Source organism: Grammomys surdaster, unplaced genomic scaffold (genome assembly GCF_004785775.1).
Source record: "Grammomys surdaster isolate TR1022 unplaced genomic scaffold, NIH_TR_1.0 184, whole genome shotgun sequence".
Classification (NCBI taxonomy): domain Eukaryota; kingdom Metazoa; phylum Chordata; class Mammalia; order Rodentia; family Muridae; genus Grammomys; species Grammomys surdaster.
The window spans coordinates 1,399,170-1,410,840 of NW_021604629.1; the positions used below are offsets into that span (position 1 = coordinate 1,399,170).

Consider the following 11,671-nt stretch of genomic DNA (forward strand, 5'->3'; position numbering starts at 1 on the left):
CAATAAAACAAGTATAGAAGGTCTCACTAGTCCTGATTTTAAATTGTACTATAGAGCTTATTAGTAAAATCTGCCTGACGTTGACATAAAAATAGACATGTTGATCAATGTTTAGATGAGTAAATGGTCTATGGAACTGAAGACCCACATATACATCCACAAACCTATGGACAACTGTGGGGCTGTGGAATCCTGGGTGTTTAGCCACGCCCCCAGAACCCAGAGACCTGACAGGAGGGTCATGTAAGGCCCAGGTAGAGGGTGGACTAACAGGTCTCCCAAGCCCCTCCTCTCCCCAATATAAGCAAGCCCCTTCTGACATTTTTTGGGAGAGCTTGCCACCATCCGAACCCACCACCATGCCAATAAATCTGTATGTCTCCAGCTCCAAGTGTCTCTTTGAAATCCTGGTCTCATTGTGTAAGTCAAGACTTGCACTCACCCCTGCCTGTGCGGCAGGACGGGGGAGGGAGAGAAGCCTTTTCCTCCCACCCTGGTGCTCTCTGCACTCTAGTGGGCCTCGAGACACTTTCTCCTGACAACAGAGGCCCATGCACGGCCTCCGTGGGGCCGCTGGCCTGCACCGTGTCCTGTGTGCCCTGCATCTCTGCTCCCAGGACCCTGTGGTCACCATCGGCAGTGTGGTCGGGCGAGACCAAATCATCAACAGAGAGTGCTGAGCCATGGGTCACAGGATGGCCCTCGGTTATCCGAGGTCTGCACTGTTGAGTCCCGCCGGGAAGTGCCGCCCCCGCCCGCACCAGCTCCCCGTGACCCCCAGGCACGAGCCTTGCCCAACAGACACCTGAAATTTAAAAATAGAAGCCAGAAATTCACACTGGAAAAAAAATATACCTTCAACTGATGGTACTGTTCAAACATTATTGGATATCTACATGTAGAAGAATTAAATAGATCCATATTTTTATGGCTATACACAAAATTCCACTCCAAATGAATCAAAGATAGCAGCATAAAATCACATACACTGAACCTGATAGTAAAGAACATGGGAATAGTTTTGAGCACAAATGAAGACTTTCTTAACAGAACACCAATAGTGCAGGCACTAGAGTCAAGAATTATTAATTGATCTTCATAAAACTGAAAGGCTTCTGTAAGGCAAAAGTCACCATCAATACAACAAAACAGCCTACAGAGTCAGAAATGTTTATTTTGTAACCAAATCCACATCTGATAGAGGACTAATATCCAAAATAAAGAACTTAAGAAGATATATATATATATATATATATATATATATATATATATATAAATAAAACAAAAAATACAATTAAAATGGGATATAGATCTAAGCAGAGATTTCTGAATGAAGGAAAAATGGACAAGAAACACTTAAAGAAATGTTCAACATCCTAAGCCATCAGGAAAACATAAATCAAAACTCTTTGAAATTCAGTCTCAAATATGTCAGAATGGCTAATATTAATAACACAAGTAAAAGCTCATGCTGGTAAGGATGTGGAACAAGGGGGACACTTATCCAAATTTACTGGTGAAAGTACAAATTTGTAAAGCAACTATGGAAATCAATATGGCTCTCCTCAGAAAGATGGGAATTGACACAAGTCAACTGAATTGAACACCTCTTGTAGTAATTATTTAAAATTGGTCTCTGGTTCAAGCCAACTACCTAAGCTGTGGCAGCTCTGCCTAGCTCAGACACCATGTTCTGTGGCCAGAGGCCACCTTCATGCTGCAGCTAGAACCGGCCCACCAGAAACACCAGCCCTTCCACCCACAAGACACCAGTGTGGGAGATGGCTCTCTCAATCTTCCACACTGTTTCCACAAGGCTGGGCAGTGCCCAGACCATTCTGCCATCCATGTGGGCCCATTAAGAAAATGAGACACTAATTCTTTTTTTTTTTTTTTTTTTGGTTTTTTGAGACAGGGTTTCTCTGTGTAGTCCTGGCTATCCTAGAACTCACTCTGTAGACCAGGCTGGCCTCAAACTCTGAAATCCACCTGCCTCTGCCTCCCAAGTGCTGGGATTAAAGGCGTGCGCCACCACTGCCTGGCGAGACTCTAATTCTTATAGATTAATCAAAGGCTTTATATGTTTGGTAATGATGAATAACAAGATGCCCATACAAAGAGAGTTGTATCCCAATTAGCTAACCTAATTATAAGTTGTTCCCCATGACTGCTCTCCATATCGGTGTGGTTCTCCATCCTCCTACATCTCTGCCCTCTCTAGCTCCTCTTTTTCCTTTTTTCTCTTCCTCTCCTTACTTCTCCTACCTTAGATCCTCCTACAAACACCCAAAGGGTGGTTCATCCTACAAGAAGGCCATTTGCACAACTATGTTCATTGCTGCTATAGTCATAATAACCAGAAACTGTAAACAACCTAGATGTCCAACAACCAACAAATAGATTTTAAAAAGGTGGTATATTTACACAATATAGTATTATTCAGCTGTTAACAAATTATATCATAAAATTTTCAAGTATATTAATGGATCCAGAAAAAAATTATCATAAGTGAGGTAACACAGTCTCATAAAAATAAATTTGTCATATTAAATTTATATACGAACATTAGCCCTTAAATGAATGTTAGCCTGTTGGGAGCATAGCATGAAAATCCTTTAGGCTATAGATCTCCAGAGAAACTAGGAATATTAAGCACAGAGAATTGTCTTTCTAATGGGAAATATGAGAAAAATGTTTTTCCATTCAGAAAGCTGGAATTTGGAAATGATTATCTGTGTTATCTGTTGGGTAATGCTACATCAAGCTCCCACAACCAGGACTAGAGGCACCTAATAGCCTAAATGACCTCTACACTAGCTATATGACTAAGACAGTCAAGACTCTTAGGTCCTTTAGATAGTACAGGTAGCACGTCTCTAGAACCCATCTTCTTGGAAGAAATGAAATGTACCCTGAGTTGAGTTTCAATGTAATAGTGCTTTCATGTCCAGCAAGGATTGTATTATACCAGTAATTTTTCTTAATTATACTAGACTTAAATACATTGGGAATAAACTGCCTGTTATTAGACTCCCTGAAGTCCACACTGGGTTTTCATTCTTATTTCGTTCCAGGGACCCTCTCAGTAAACAAATTACAGTATCTAGACCCAGAGAAGTTAGGAACAAAGGAATAGACTAGAAGAAACACATTGGTTTCCCTGGGATAGTGAAATAGAATAGATTTTACAGGTAGAATGAGAAGCCTACTCTTTTCTGAAGGCAAATGGAGTAGAAATGGATCTGTCAGGGAAAGGAGGTATCAGGGAGGAGAAGTGAAAAGGGGAGAGGAAAGCTGAGTTGAAATTCTAGGTGGACACTTGGGAGTCATAGTAATGTTCTTTATTATGATGGGTGCTGAAATTAATAGTTTATGCCATAATTATTTACTTAGAGTTTTTACCTTCCTTTTAGTAAATTTTATATAGAATGTCAAATATTTTGAATCCTAGATATTAATTAGTGTCAGAAATACTTAGAAATTTCTGATAGCTACAGTTCTCTAGATAAAACATCCTTTACTACTGAATAAAGAAGACATTGTGAGTATTTACAAAGATAAATATCTTAGTTATTGTTATTAAAGCTGTGATAAGAACCATGACTGAAGCCAATTTGGGGTATCTCATCTTACAGATTAAAGTCTATCACCCAGGGAATTTAGGACAACAACTCAAGGCAGAAATTTGAAGGCAGGAATGGATGCAGAGGCCACTAAGGAGTGCTGCCTACAGGCTTGCTCACCAAAGCCTGCTCAGCCTGCTTTTTTTTATACTCTAGGATTACCAATCTAGGGGTAGAACCACCCACAGTGACCTTGACCCTCCAAAATCATTAATCACTGATTAAGAAAGTATACCACAGGCTTACCCATATGTGAGTCTGGTGAAGGTATTTTCTAAACTAGTCAGCATGATGATGGAGAAAAAATACCCAATTAGTCAACAATATGCTAGATTACTTGAAATTCCTGGTTTAGGGGTATAGACAAGGTTAAGACAGATATTCACCAGAAAAAAATCTCTTATTTAAATGGGTCCAATATAATTACAAATGTCTTGGAAACTGAAGACTGGATAAAGTATCATTCAAAGTAAGTTATGTTTTTAAGATAAAGTTACAAAACATTGGTGAATTTCAACTGAGAAAGAAGTCTAGAAGCAAACAAATCAATTTGTTTCTAACATCACAGAAGGAGTCTGGTCAAACTTATTCCTTTATTACAACCCAGTGAAAATCATATTGTACTTGTAACATTCAAAATTATAAAATTGAAATTGCCCAAAACCATTTACTAGAAGAAATTTTCAATAGCATCATAGGAGAGCAAACAGATTGAATTACATACTATAAGAAGCCACTCCATCTTTGAATCCTCAGTAACTGAAACTATGTATTCTGGGATACACTTTTGCTTGAGGCATAGTTATAATTTTTCAAGACAGCAATCTACAGTGTAGGTGAAATCTTTCAGTTGGTTTTATGACCTAACCTCCTTTAAGCTTGATCAATTTGCCAAAAGATAACTAAGCAACTTTGTTTCAGGCTAGATTTTAACTGAAATCTTATGATGGTATTCAGATTAATATTTGTGAGCAGAGAAAAGGTAATCTGGAGATATCTGGGAAAATACTCTACCCACAATCACTATAACATAGTACCACCTGAGAGAAGCTCATTTCTCCCTTTGTGCCTCTAAAGTATCTTCTAAACATCCATGTTTTTAAAAATTGATAGCATTTGTTAATCTAAATTTTAATTCTATAAGTTTGTTTCCTGAGTATTTGGTCAGTACTTTAATATCTATACTGTAATAGAACTATGTGCTTAGTTAGAATAAATTGGGCAGACAGGTTGGTAGTTGGTAGTTGGATGGAAGATTGGGTTGTAAACATGATATTTTCATTTAAAGGACTAGCAACACTGATAATTTGTAACCCAAAACCTAAGAGACCAAGGGCTTCTTAGGCCTTAGTTACACTGGGAAAAAAATTTTTTTGAGCAAACTAATTTATATATTGGTTGTAGAAATTTACCAAGACCACATTTTAAATCTGTTTTCTGGTACAGAAAAGCATTCTACTTATCTTTTTTGACAAAAAATAATTTGCAATCAAGTTTACTAAAGTCAACCCTATTTCCTATTGATATCATTTGTTTGTGACTGTGATAGACTAAAATGTATATAAAATTCCTATATATTATTAGCACAATAAATATGCTTCATCTTTAAACAATTAAAGAATTATGTGAAACACACTATAATTTCCAGTTTTAATGGCATCAAAGTAATACATTGTTGACAAGGTGTGGCAAAGGTACACAATATATCTCAAAGCAGAAACAATAGAAGAAATTGATTCACTACATCATTTTCTCCACAGGAGTGATATCACTGTAATTATTGACAGTAGGATGCTCTAAGTGGCTCCTTTAGGCATCAAGTTAAACAAAATATTTAAAAATGGTTAATAAATAAAGTAGAACTTGAGAGACCTCTTGAGTTGGCTGTATAATACACTACAAGACAAATCCTCCATAACAGTTTTCCAACCACACATACCTCTGTTTTCAACACGTAGCTTTCTATAAAGCAGAAGTAATTTATTTGAGATTATGCTCTTGGATGGCAATACGAGTTTCAGTCAAAGGATTTCAGATAATTACATGGTTTCAAATTTAAAGATGGCATCCCAAGAACACAGAAATTATTTAAGAGACATATGTTAAAAGATACGGAAAATAGTGGCTGATGAAAGAGAAACACAAATGGAAAATTGCTATGTATTGCTAACTTAGTAAACACTGTTTCTGTGATGAAAATGGTTTTGGTAATAAGATAAAAATTTATGTCTAAAATATCTTCAATATAACTGAAATTTTCCATAGTATACTGTCAAATTATCTGGAATTTCAGAGCCTGTTATACTGTTTAAAATTCCAAATATTTATAGCTAACAGTGAGTGTTAGTCATCAGTTTTTTCATGGTCTATTTAACATTTTTGTTTCTGAAGCTATAGATGATGAGGTTCAAGATGAGAATCATCAATATATGCCACCATTTTCGGTCTGTGGAACAGCTGTACAGGGCATCACATAAATTAATGTGATGGACTTATAGAACCATGTGACTACAGTGAGTTGTGGGGTGCAGATGGGAAAGCCTTATGGGGGTCTTCAGGATTGGCACAAGGATATAGACATAAGACAGAGCAATAATGAACACAGTGATCACAATGATGGAACCCAAAGAGAATGCTGCAATGACTTCAGAACTTATAAGAAAAACAACAACAAAAAACCCTTCAAAGGTGATGAATATTTACAGAAAAGGTGATTAAATTTTCTTCAGTCCACTTAAAGACAGATTTGATAAATAGCAAGTAAGTGTCCAAGCATTCATCCATCTACCTAGGTAAGAAGCTGCCACTAGGAAGATGCAGACTGTGAAGAATATCTGCATGAAGTAGAGCAGAGGTGAGCAGATGAGTACTAAGCTCTTACTGCCCATGGAAGCCAGCATGAAGCTCCTAGATGAACCAAATATCCCTACAGAACAGAGTTGAGATACACAGCCAGACACAAAGATAAATGTGAGAAAACCCCTTGTCATGATTGGTTTAGCAACACCAGCCTACAATTAGGGTCTGGCTTTGTTACTAGCAATTGATGAACTCCCAGAAGAGTGAAATAGTACATACCTTTGCTTTACTTAAAAACATGACATCTCATAATACTCTTAATTTTAGTACATTTAATAGATGTGTTGGTCATAGAAACAAGTGTAAAACTAAGTATTAATGTCTTTTAAAAGATTAGTACTAATGGCTAATATAATAATAAGAAATAAACATCCCTGTATCAACAGTAAAGAAAAATTATTACCTATTAGTGTCTATGCAACAAAGTAAAATAGCAAAGAATTCTCAGTGTAAAGCAAGCTATGTTTTATGAAAAATCATGTCTTGTGGAAAATGACTCTTTGAGTGCCCAAGTTGCTTGTTAAAATTTCACTGAAAATCAGACAGAACTAAGAATTGAAAATCCTCATATTTGTATAAATGCATGCTATTGTTAGCACCTACTTACATATATTTGCATGCATCAACATTTTAGATAAAAATATCATGGATGGTCAAACATCCTTCTGTTTATATTGGAGTGTCAGGAGTTTTGTGCTAAATTGAAAGCTTTGTGGAAACAAAGTTCTTCTATACAACTCTAAGTGTCACTACCTTTATTTTTAAATTTTGTTTTAAATTTTTAACTAGGGAGAAATTCACACACAATGATAGAAGATAATATTACACAGATCTTATGTGTACCCTACATCTTAGGACAATGTCACAACTATTTTAATGATACAGAATATAAGCACAGTCAAGTCAGAGACCCTGACCACCAAGATGAGGATTTCTCATGCATATATATATATATATATATATATATATATATATATATATATATACTTACTTAGTGAAATTCTTTGTTCTGAACTATGCTATGTCAAATATTCATGTGGCAACTTTATATTTTCCTTAATAAATATTTATCATGACACCATTTTCAGTTTTACTTCTAGAGTATGCCATTATATTTGTACATCTGATGTATCATTAAACTGTATAGGGCTAAGTCATTTTATTTTCAGAATATATTCATGCTAAACCATCACTCCAGCTCCTCTTACTGAATTAGGAAGAATGGGTATCAAAAATATTGAAATGAAGGGATACAACTTTAGAAAAACTTACCCAAGGGGAAAAATCATGCAGTAACTAGACAACATTTTACTAATACACAGTAGATCATGGATAATTAGATGTCTCAGTGGGTAAAAATCCTTGTCACTCAACCCTGATGAGCTGATTTTACTTCTTCAACCCCATATAAAAGGCTTACTATCATAATGTTCATCTGTATTCCTAGTGCTTCTATGGTGATACAAAAATCTTCTGGAAGCTTGATGGCAGCTTACCTGCAATACACAGTGGGACAGAAATCAGTGGAATTCTGTTTCAAAGCAAGATGGAAGGAAAACAAACTCCTGGAATGTTGTACTCTAACTTCTACATGTGCTCTACAACACACACACACACACACACACACCCCAAAACCAAAGAACAAAACATGAGAGTAACAAAAAGGAAATTCTAGACCCTTCCTTTTAACTTCATGGTTATCAGATTAGAAATAATCTTATAGATCAATTTTACTCTCTGAATGTTTCAGACCTTTGTGTTTGGCTACTCAATATATTACTGCCCTTAATCTCAAATGCTTAATCTGAATATGGCTTTCTCTGTGTTTCTTTAATCAAAGACTCTACACAGCTTCCTGTTTATAGATAGATATAAGCACATATTTGCACATCTCATCCTCTTGAAAATTTTTATGAAACTGCCTCATATAGTTAACATATACAGGAAGAAAAGAGTATACATACATACATACATACATACATACATACATACATACATATATACATATGTGAATATATACATATTCCATATATGTTTCACATATGTATCCCATGTGGAATATGTTCATAAAATTGAATAACTTGTCTGTTTAAAATCCATGGGGGAGGTGAATAATGTGAATATACCAGCAGGAGTTGATGCTATAGTTTACAGCTCAAAGGCATGCTGGAGGCAGAAGATTCTCCTTTCAGAGACTCTAAATCTCAAAGCCTTTATCTGATTACAAAAAACCATTCACACTAAGAGATACTGTGCTACATTCAAGGAGTATTAGCTGCTAATTACCACTCCATATTATTCAAAGCTTACTTGCATTGTTATTGGATTAAATGGCCTAAAATGAACTCATTCAATGTTGAGGTTCCAAAGTATAAGAAAATAAATTAGAAGAAAATATAAATAAAAATTATATTTATTATCATAATTATACATCTAATACTTATGAATGTGAAAGACCCATTCAAATAGATGATACTAACACAAAAATATTGCATACAATTTTATTGTCTATTCTATTGTAATTTTATCACTTAATGTACTAGTTTCTGCCTATAGTTGCTATAGTACTATACACTTAAGTGTAGTTGTTATTGAAAATAGCATCAGGCTATAAAAAACATACAGTCAAAAACACCAAATTTTTTTCAAAATACGAGTACAACTAAAATTATTTTATCATATGATTTTCTGTAGAAAAATTTTGGTTATACATGATATTTTTTAAATATAACTTATTATGAAACTATGATTACTTCTAATGTATGAAGACCCATTCCGTATATTACTACTAAACTTTTAAAAATGTGTAAAAACATGTATTTGAACCAAAAATTCCCAGTTGCCTTTTAATACTATTAATATTGCATATCGCAGCTATATATGGCAAAAGTAATGGATTAGCAGACATCTTAAGAAAATATTTTCTTACCAAAATGTCTCTTCAGAGCATCCTTAATCTCATTACTTCTGAGGCTGTAGATAAGTTGGTTCAACATGGGGATCACCACCATGTAGAACAGATACCACCTTGTTCTGGTGTGTGGAGTATCTGGACTTGGGCATCATATAAATGAATGTGATGGTTCCATAGAACAGAGTGATTGCAGTGAGGTGGGAGATGCAGGTGGAGAAGGCCTTGTGTTGGCCCTCAGTGGAGCATATCTTCAGAATGGTGATGAGGATGTAGGTGTAGGAAACAGCTATGATGAACACTGTGATCATCGTAACTGAGCCAGAAAAAAATGATGTTACAAATACAGAGACACTAACATCAGAACAAAAGAGCCCCGTCAAAGGAGCAAAATCACAGTAAAAGTGGTTGATTCTATTTGATCCACAGAAGAAAAATGAAAAGAAGAATAAGGTGAAGGAGGAAGCATTAAGAAAACCCCCTATATAAGACCCTACAACTAACTGGATACAGACTTGTGTGGACATTTTAGTTGAATAAAGCAGTGGGTTGCAGATTGCCATAAACTGATCATAAGCCATGGTGGCCAGAAGGAACCATTCAACTGTACCTAAAAAGGCAGCTGAGCTAAGCTGGATGGCACCAAGAAAGGAGATGATATTTTTCTCCACCAGGAAGCTGACAAGCATATTGGGTGTGACAGTAGATGAGGAGCCTATGTCAACAGAATCCAAGTGGCTAAGGAAAAAGTACATGGGGTGATGGAGCCAGGAAGAGACTCTGATGAGAAAGATAGTGCTGAGGTTCTTGGACACAGTTACCAGGTAGATGCAAAGGATGATGGTGAAGAGGACAACTCTAAGCACTAGGTCATCTGTTAAGCCCAATAAAATGAACTCTGTCACTGCAGTGTGGTTCCCATCCTCCAGAAAAGCCATGGGACACTTTAACTGCTGCCAGTTCAAGCCTGTGATAAAGTCATACAGGAATGTGGTTTATGAATATAATGCTGCTTTTCCATTAACACATAGATAGAAGTCATCACAAACACATATGTCCTTCAAAATATATGGTTGAGTTATTACGTTGGATTTTCAGTATTTGCATATTTATATGTATAAATTCTTTAATAATGAAATTAATCCTGGGTATTATTTGTTAATAATATGTCTTTCATTTACATTTATGTATAAAATAAAGTACACCTATAAATTCAAAGGTCTGTTTGCAAATTGTGAGACTTACAAAAAATAAGCAGCTATCATATGTACAAAAATTTACAATTATAAAATTATATAATAAAGTCTTCAGTAATTGCTGAGCTTTGCTGAATCCATTCTAAGTTACTTATATAGGGTTTAAAATATTGATCATTATCTACTGTTATTTTCATGGAATATTGGGCTTTTGTGAAATTAATTTAATAATTGATAAATTGTGATTTGAAAACAGTAAGTAATTTTACTTTATTGTGATGAAAATTTTAGAAATACTCTTGTCAAAACAGGAAAATAGAAAAATTACCTATGTAATTCCCTATTGTAAACTCATTAAATATTTTAAATGATTCTAAAAACATTACTGTTCTCTAAAATAATTTGAAATATCAAATTCATAATATAAATTATGAAAAATTACTTTTTGTTAAAACACACCAAAACATTTCCTAGTGCTACAGGGTTTTCTCACTGGAGGATAATGGAATAAACTCACATGATTTTCAACAGAAGATACTGCTCAATATATTTTCAAACTAATAAGTTAACAGGTTTGTGAAGGTTCCTCCAGCAAGAAGCAGATTGAGTCTGGATTCTCACATTTTATATTTAAATCCTTATTTGTCCACCATGGTGACTGTGATCTTGAAACACTCGGTCCATAAACAAAGCAGGTCTTTACACATGATATTTCCTAGCAGTAAACCACCAAAGCACCTCAAGGCTACTGCACTTATTAGACTTTAGGTGACTACTACATATGCACACCTTTCGAAAGTTGTGCTGGATTGTGGTATTACCAGCAGAAGGATAAATAAGGACTCTTTGACAACTTGGTTTTATGCCTGATTATTCTGAATAATTTGCCAATTCCCTTTTGATACACAGTTCCTTGATTCCATCTGACTTGATTCTCAAGCATAGTTTATAAATAGAGTGCATTTTCAAAGAATAAAGTATATCTATTTAGCAAAAAAATCAAAATCTAACCTCTTGAGATAATAATAGATAGATGATAGATAGATAGATAGATAGATAGATAGATAGATAGATAGATAGAT

The 11,671-nt window shown here is 35.1% G+C and overlaps 1 pseudogene; it reads right to left on the minus strand.

The window, feature by feature from the left end:
• Positions 1–9,391: 9,391 nt before the first annotated feature.
• Positions 9,392–10,331, minus strand: LOC114621738 (annotated as a pseudogene).
• Between the last annotated feature and the right edge of the window lie 1,340 nt (positions 10,332–11,671).